Source organism: Gossypium hirsutum, chromosome A13 (genome assembly GCF_007990345.1).
Source record: "Gossypium hirsutum isolate 1008001.06 chromosome A13, Gossypium_hirsutum_v2.1, whole genome shotgun sequence".
Classification (NCBI taxonomy): Eukaryota; Viridiplantae; Streptophyta; class Magnoliopsida; order Malvales; family Malvaceae; genus Gossypium; species Gossypium hirsutum.
In genome coordinates, this window is record NC_053436.1 from 90,212,837 (window position 1) to 90,220,405 (window position 7,569).

The 7,569-nt window shown below is 34.6% G+C and overlaps 1 non-coding gene across 1 annotated transcript; it reads right to left on the minus strand.

Annotated features, from left to right (window-relative positions):
* Positions 1–7,033: 7,033 nt before the first annotated feature.
* LOC121212869 (small nucleolar RNA R71) lies at positions 7,034–7,140 on the minus strand. The gene has a single exon (XR_005908241.1). It is a non-coding gene; the product is annotated as a small nucleolar RNA R71 (small nucleolar RNA).
* Between the last annotated feature and the right edge of the window lie 429 nt (positions 7,141–7,569).

Below are 7,569 nucleotides of genomic sequence, written 5' to 3' on the forward strand. Positions count from 1 at the left end.
TGTAAAGATATGTCATGTTGAATGATAGAGTTTGCTTAATTTGAATACTTGAAATGGTTGGTATTTGGGTGTGAGTTTAAGTGCAGGTCATTGGTGTGATCGTGGGTGAGAAATGAAGCTAGAAATGGCTTCATTTTGTACACACGGGTAGACACACAGGTGTGTCTAAATCGTGTGTGACACACGACCTGGTACATGGGCATGTGGTTAGGCCGTGTGTCCCCTGCACGTTAAATTTTGAGAAACAGAATGCTTAGAATTGAGCAAACAGGCAGAGACACGAGCATGTTCTCAACTATTTGTGCTACACGGCCTAGAACACAGACATGTGTCTTGGCCACGTAAAACCTGCACCTAAATTCGAAAAATATAATTAATCACTCGGACTAGCACACGGGCATGTGGCATGGCCGTGTGCACAAGTCAGAGAGTTATATAGGGTTGAACACGACCTGCAGCACGGGCATGTCCCAGGGTCACACGGGCGTGTCCCTTAGACCACATGGGCGTGTGAGACCTGTAACTTAGAAAATTTTCGAAATGTCCCGAAAAATTCTTAAACTTTCCGATTAAGTCTCGACTTGATTCTAATGCTTATATTGGGCCTCAAGGGTCCATTTAGGGGACGTTTTGAATCATCTCATAAAATAAACAGTGATTGACATAATTTATTTGTAAATGTTCTGAAAGTTCCGGTAATGCTCTGTAACTCTGTTCCGGCGACTGATACGGGTTAAGGGTGTTACATCTAAACGTTCAGAAAGAAAATATAACATCCAAAAATTTAGCTTAAAATTTTTGAGGAATTATTTCAAAGATGAGTAAATAGCCAGTGGTTAAAAGGAAATAAGGAAGCATGAAAATTAGATCAATGTCTTAACTTTGAATCCCTTCCCTTGCAAATAGCTAAAATTTTTCCTTCTCCCTATTTTGTGCAGCCTCTACCTAGTAAACATAGGTATAAATATCAATTTTATTTATTTTTTTAGCCTTTAGCCATTTTGTTTTCACCCTAGTCACCCCTTCTTCTTCCTCTCCTTTCTTTTCTTTGATTTTTCTTTTCTTTTCCCTTGTGTGCTGCCGCCCAAACCACCAAGATCCACCATCCCTTTTTTCTTACTTTTGCATCAAGTGCTTGCACCATTCTCCTCTTCTTCTTGCTACCATTTTTCAATATTCTTTTTCAGCCTTAAACCTGAAATATTTAACCCCCAAGAACGATCTCCATTGTTGCCCATGAAGCTCCATTGTCGCCCATTCCTTCTAGCTAGTGTAAGTAACACTTTTCTTTCGTTTTCTTGGTGAATCTACTAAGAAAATACCTAAATTTTTAGATCTTTTGGGGTTATTTTTAATTATTTTATAGGTAATTTTTCAGCCTTCAAAACTATTTCAATTGGCTTTCAAATCAACTCCGATTTGCCATTTTTTGTAGTGGTGTGCCGCGCCTAAAGGCACGAAAAGGGATGCAATTTTCTTTAATTTTTACCATATATTTCTAGAAAAATCATGGTCTCATAAACTCTTCCTAGTCAGCCTCTAATCTTGTGTGACTTAGGAAAATTCAATCTTGTTAGTTTGACAACTCAGATTTGACAATTCGTGAGTAAGTGTGGTTGGATATGGGTTAATGCGTAGTTTCAACCTAATTGTTGGGGAAATTATTAATTGATTGGATTAAGGTTTTTAGTAATTGAAAATCTATGGGTTTTTTCAATATTTAATTGTGTTAGGTCCGAATCAAACGCCTCGAACCAACAGTGAAGCCTTTGGACGTTCGCGCGTACGTTTCCTGTTGAACCAGTCTGGGTAACTTAGTCACTTTGGATTTGGAATTTTTATGGAAATTTCAATTCTATTAAATTCTTATGGGTATGTTCTAAGTTTTTTTTGGTAGTAACCTACCTCAATAAATTCATATTTATTTTATTTTAGGTTTGATTTAAGGTTTTAAAGAGAAATCGTGTGCTTCGCATGTAGTGTTGCAGTAGTGTGAAAATAAGGTATGGGTCCTAACTTGTTAACTTGAATGTTTTAATAATATTTTAAATGATATAAATATGGATTTATGGTCAGGCTTAGTTAAATAACTAAGTGAATGTTTTAAAGTGGCTAAATCAGGTACGTTACTAGCCTTAACTAAATGGCACGTTTGCAAAGTTGTATGGTTGATTGATTGGAACTAATATGAATGGTTTGTTAATGTAATGTATGATAGGTTGTATGTATATCATGTATTAATTTGAAAATAAATATTGAATGCTTGAAATCTTGTTGGGTAAAATGCAATTAAAAGTATTGAATGAAAAACTACTGTACATGCTCTGTGACTATTTTCCTAAAGTGTTAATGAATGATAGTATGATAAAATGTCATCGTGTTGATGATGACATTGAACTCTTGATAAGTGAACGTTATAATGAGGGCATATAGATTATGTTATTGAATGAAAATGTATGAAACATGCATTTGATTGAAATTAGTATGACATATAGCATGTGCATGGGGTGGGATATTGTGGTTGACGGAGGAGTTTTGTGGAGTAACAATGGCATATTAAGTCTGCATATATGTTGTCAGTGCACTGCACAATGATTAATGAGGAAAATGACGATTATATCACATTTTATGTTAAATAGCAGTATTTATACATAACGTTATATGGTAGTTTAACCACATTGAGCTTTGCTCACAATGTTTGGAGTTTGGTAGACGAGTTTTGGGGAACTCGTGGTGTGTAGTGAATGGTATGGGTAGGATTTCATTATGCACTATGATGTGTCCATGATATTTATGACTGATTGTACTTATAATATGTACGTGTTGCAAATGTAATAACGGTGAATGATATTTGTATGTATGATTGAATGGTCTAATTTTTTTTCACTCACACTAAGCTAGTTACCTCACCTCATAGTTTCAACCTTCTCAAGTAACTAATGTGACTAGTATTGGACATGACATACGGACATACGTTTGGCTTCGGACTTTTTTTAATTTTGTTTGGGTTTTAGTTAAATTTATTCGGTTTTTGGACTGTAAAGCTATTTGAACTATGATTGGGTTTTTTTTCCTGCTTGGGATTTTCGTGCATGCATATTTGAAATATAGATTTGGTTTTTATAGGATTATTTCAAATTTGACAAAGCATGAAATTTGACTTAAACAATTAATTAATTAATACCAAATTTTCCGCTGCTATAAAAGATAACAAAATTTCTCGTCAAGGAACGTTGAGTTAATTGTTGTTTTCAAACCACGCTTGTGGTAATAACATGACCTAAGAATGGTAGATTTAATAAATAAAAATTTTCCAAAAATAACAAAGATACACTACGGTTTTTCCTAAAAGAGAGGGTACTTAAGGCTTGCAACGTTCGATAGGTTAGTTGTGTCGCATAGGTGACCAATGTGATCTCCACGATTCGACCATAGTGTCTAGGCCAGGTTTGAGAGTTTAGATTTAGTGGTATCAAAGTCAAGGTTCAAAATCCTGGATGGAATTTTGATTCTTTTCAAAAATGGGTTTGTATGCATGCATACATAAAACGGTGGAATTTTTAGAAAAAAACAACCACAATGTTTTGAAAAATATATTTTTTTTCAAGAAACGACGAAGTCCGAAGGTCTGATGTCGTTCCCATAGAAACAATATTGAAATTTTAGAGAAACACTAGAAACTATTGCATAAAATTTTAAATAAAATAACTTTAATTAAGAGTGCGCTAAAAGATTAAATAAAGTACTAAAGATATTCTTACTTGTAAATTATAGATCTCATAAAACATCAAAATGAATACTCATAGGATGATAACTTGTGGTAGGAGAGGCCGTATGAGGTGACCTCTAATGGCTCTAGTTGAGTCATTCGCGTCTCAAGAGCTCGTATAAAATGTTGAGCCCAGTGAGGCCGTTAGTGAACCTACTACTGAAGGTGGAAATATGGGTAATATGAATTATGATAATGAATATAGTGATAGCGATCTGGTTATGCAAGCTTAGTTAAGGGCCTTATAGAGGGTCATTGAGGCCCCGACTGGTGGTGTTAGTCGTGGAACGATTGTTGAGAGGCTCCGCTCTAGTGGGGCAGAGTTGTTCAAGGTTATTGTTGGAACCACAACTATAGTGGTTGAGTATTGAATGGAGACCATTGAACTTATATTGGATGATTTCGACTGCACTTATAAGTAGAAACTTAAGGGTGTCGTATCCTTGTTGAGGGACGAGGCATATGGGTAGTGGCAATTAGTGGGTAGGGCTATGCTACTAGAGCGTATTGATTGGGCTTATCTTTAGGATGCTCTTCAAAGTAAGTTTGTGGGTACGCAATATGTTAAGGCTCGATGTTTGGAGTTCAAAGAGCTTAAACAGGTTGATATGATAGTTTCTGAAAATGAGTTGGAGTTTTTAAGGTTGAACCACTATGCATTTAGTATGGTGGCGCCAGAATAGGAAAAAAGTTTCCATATTCAACAAGGTTTGAGGTATGATCTTAAGGTGCATGTAGCTCCACATTAGGAGCATATATTTCAGGCCCTGGTCAAGAAGACCAAAATTATTGAGAATGTTATGTGTGTGGAATGCGAGAAAAAGAGGAAATAGGAAGATCAACCTAGGAGAGAGATAAGTTTTGCTGGCCCAAATCCGCAACCTATTAAGCGGACTAGAAAGGCTAGGCTATGTAAACTCTAAATTATATAGATTTTTTATAATTTTTTATATCAATTTTTTTACTTAGAATTTATGTTAATCCCGAGTACTTGGATAATTAATTGGGTGATTTTTGTTCATATTGAGACAATGGACATAATTTTAGTAAAATATGAAATTTTATGAATTTATATATTAAATTTTGCATAATTTAACTATCTTATGTTACATAGTAATTTATGTGCTTTAATTGTTGCAACCGGGACATTAAATTAATAAGTGTAGGAGCTTATTTAAATAAGTTATGGGTATGAGTTATACTCTACCTCAATTGGATGGAAAAGACAAAAAATTAAGTCAAGAGAAGTCATTTTGATCCAGTTGAAGTTCTCTTGTTTAGAAGGCATCAAGAGCTGCTCAAATTAGATTTAAGATAATTAATTTTGAGGTCCTTGCACTTGTGAAAAAAATCAGAAATCAGCCCCCAACTAATACCCAAGAAACCGTCCAACCCTTTGCATGATTCATGCATCAAATCAAGCATGAATCCAACAACCACCAACCTCTTCCTCCATATTTCATGGCCAACCAAGAGAGGGAGCATTTCAAGGATCACCATACTATTTTCAGCAAACTCCCTCGCCATTCCTCTACTATAAATACCACCCCTCATTCATCATTCAATTCATTTTTCTCTCATTTTTTCTCCTCACTCTTCCACGCATAAGCCATCCATTTCTCCACCTCCCTTAGCTAGCATTTCCCTTGAGGAAAACCACTCTTGGCCGGCCACCTTGAGGAGTATTTTGCTAAGGAACAATCACGAGAATCGGAGGAAGCCACCACGATCGGCCTTCAGAGAATCACTAAAATCATCAAGAGTTTCTTCTTTCCTATTCTTTAATTTTGTTCTTAGTTATTCAATATGTTTGTAAATTGTTGTGATGTTTTTCCATTGACAATGATGACTTAATATTGGTTAGCTATAATAATTGCAATAATTGGATAAACTTCATTTAATTCATGTTTATATTGTTTTGTGCCTCATTTGTTCATGATTCCAATTAAAAGCATTATGTATTTCATGCATTAAAATATGTTTGAATGCATTAGAATTAGTTAGTCAATGCTAAGATAGTTGGAATGTGCATGCTTAATTAATATCCCAATTAGAATAAATTAGTGGTTCGTAATAGACTAAAAGAATTTATTACCTTGCATAACTTTTGGTTTATGTGATTAAATTGTTTCAAATCTAATCCATCCTTGTTACTTCACATAAATTATAAGGAATCCTTAGTTAAATTATGACATTGGTTTATGCTTATTTTTCTAAGTATAAGATTCGGTTGAACGTATATGAGATTCCCAATTAATGAACGATTGAGTTGCCATGGAATATTTTCTGAACATTGTTAAACATGACGAAAATGAATTGAGTTGTAATTGTTAAACTTGTGAAATTACTGCTAAACTATCACTCTTCATTTTATTGTATCTCATTTGCATTTAGATTAATTTGCATCTAGTTAATTATTTTAATTTTAACATCTATCACTTCAAAATTATTGTGTTTTCTTTACCAACTAGTAAATTCATAATTTTGCAATTATTTAATTAACAGATACAGTCTATGTGGAGACGATAACTCTTTTACTTACTTATTACTTGATAATGACTATGTACACTTGCACAAACCTATGCATTACAAGTTTTTGGCATTGTTGCCAGGTACTGTTAATTTAATCATTATTTGTGAAATTATTTCTTGCATTTGGTTTATTTATTTTAATTTTTTTTATTTTTTGCGATTTCTTTTTAAGTGTTTATGAGCATAGATTGAATCATTGATTTATTCCTGGTAGACCCTGAAATCGAGCGGACATTTAGATAAAGAAGACGAGAAAGGTTAGCCCAAAGACAAGCCACTGAAATGGACCTCGAAAATCAAAACAATATTAAAGGGAATAGAACTGCTAATGTTCGTAATCCAATCCTTGCTTTTGATGATAGAGATCAAGCTATAACGCAGTATGCTGTGCCATTTTTTAATGAGTTAAATTCAGGAATTAAGAGGCTGGAGATCGAGGCACCATAATTTTAACTAAAGCATGTGATGTTTCAGATGCTTCAAACAATGGGCTAATTTAGTGGAATGCCCACAAAAGATCAACATCTTCACCTTTGACTATTTATAGAGGTGAGTGATTCTTTCAAGATAGCCAATGTAACCAAAGATACATTGAGATTGAAGTTGTTTCCGTACTTGTTGTGAGATAAAGCATGCATATGTCTTAATTTGTTGTCACCCAATTCAATTTCTACTTGGCAAGAATTAGTTGAACTCTTTCTGGTAGAGTATTTCCCACCTACCAAAAATGTTAAGTTGCTAAATGAGATCACCACTTTTCAGCAAATGGATGACGAATCTCTATATAAGGAATGGGAAAGATTCAAAGAGTTATTATGTAAATGTCCTTACCACAAGATTTCCCATTGCATTCAACTAGAGACATTTTATAATGGTCTCAATGCACACACAAGGTTGGTGGTAGATGCTGTTGCGAATGGTGCTCTGTTGTTGAAGTCTTAAAATGAGGCTTATGAAATTATTGAGAGAATAGCTAGTAACAACTACTAGTGGCCAACAAGTCAAGCAGCTTCAAGAAGAGGAGTAGCCGGAGTGCATGAAATAGATGCCCTTACTTTGCTCTTAGCTTAGGTATCTTCTATCTCTTCTATGTTGAAACATTTTACTACTAATGGTTTAAATCATGTTGTAAACCAACCACCAAGTCACTTTAACGTTATTTCCTACGTATACTGTGGGGACGATTATTCTTTCGAGAATTGCCCATCAAATCCTGAGTCAGTTTATTATGCAGGGAATCAACACCAAAGTAGAAGTGGACAAAAACC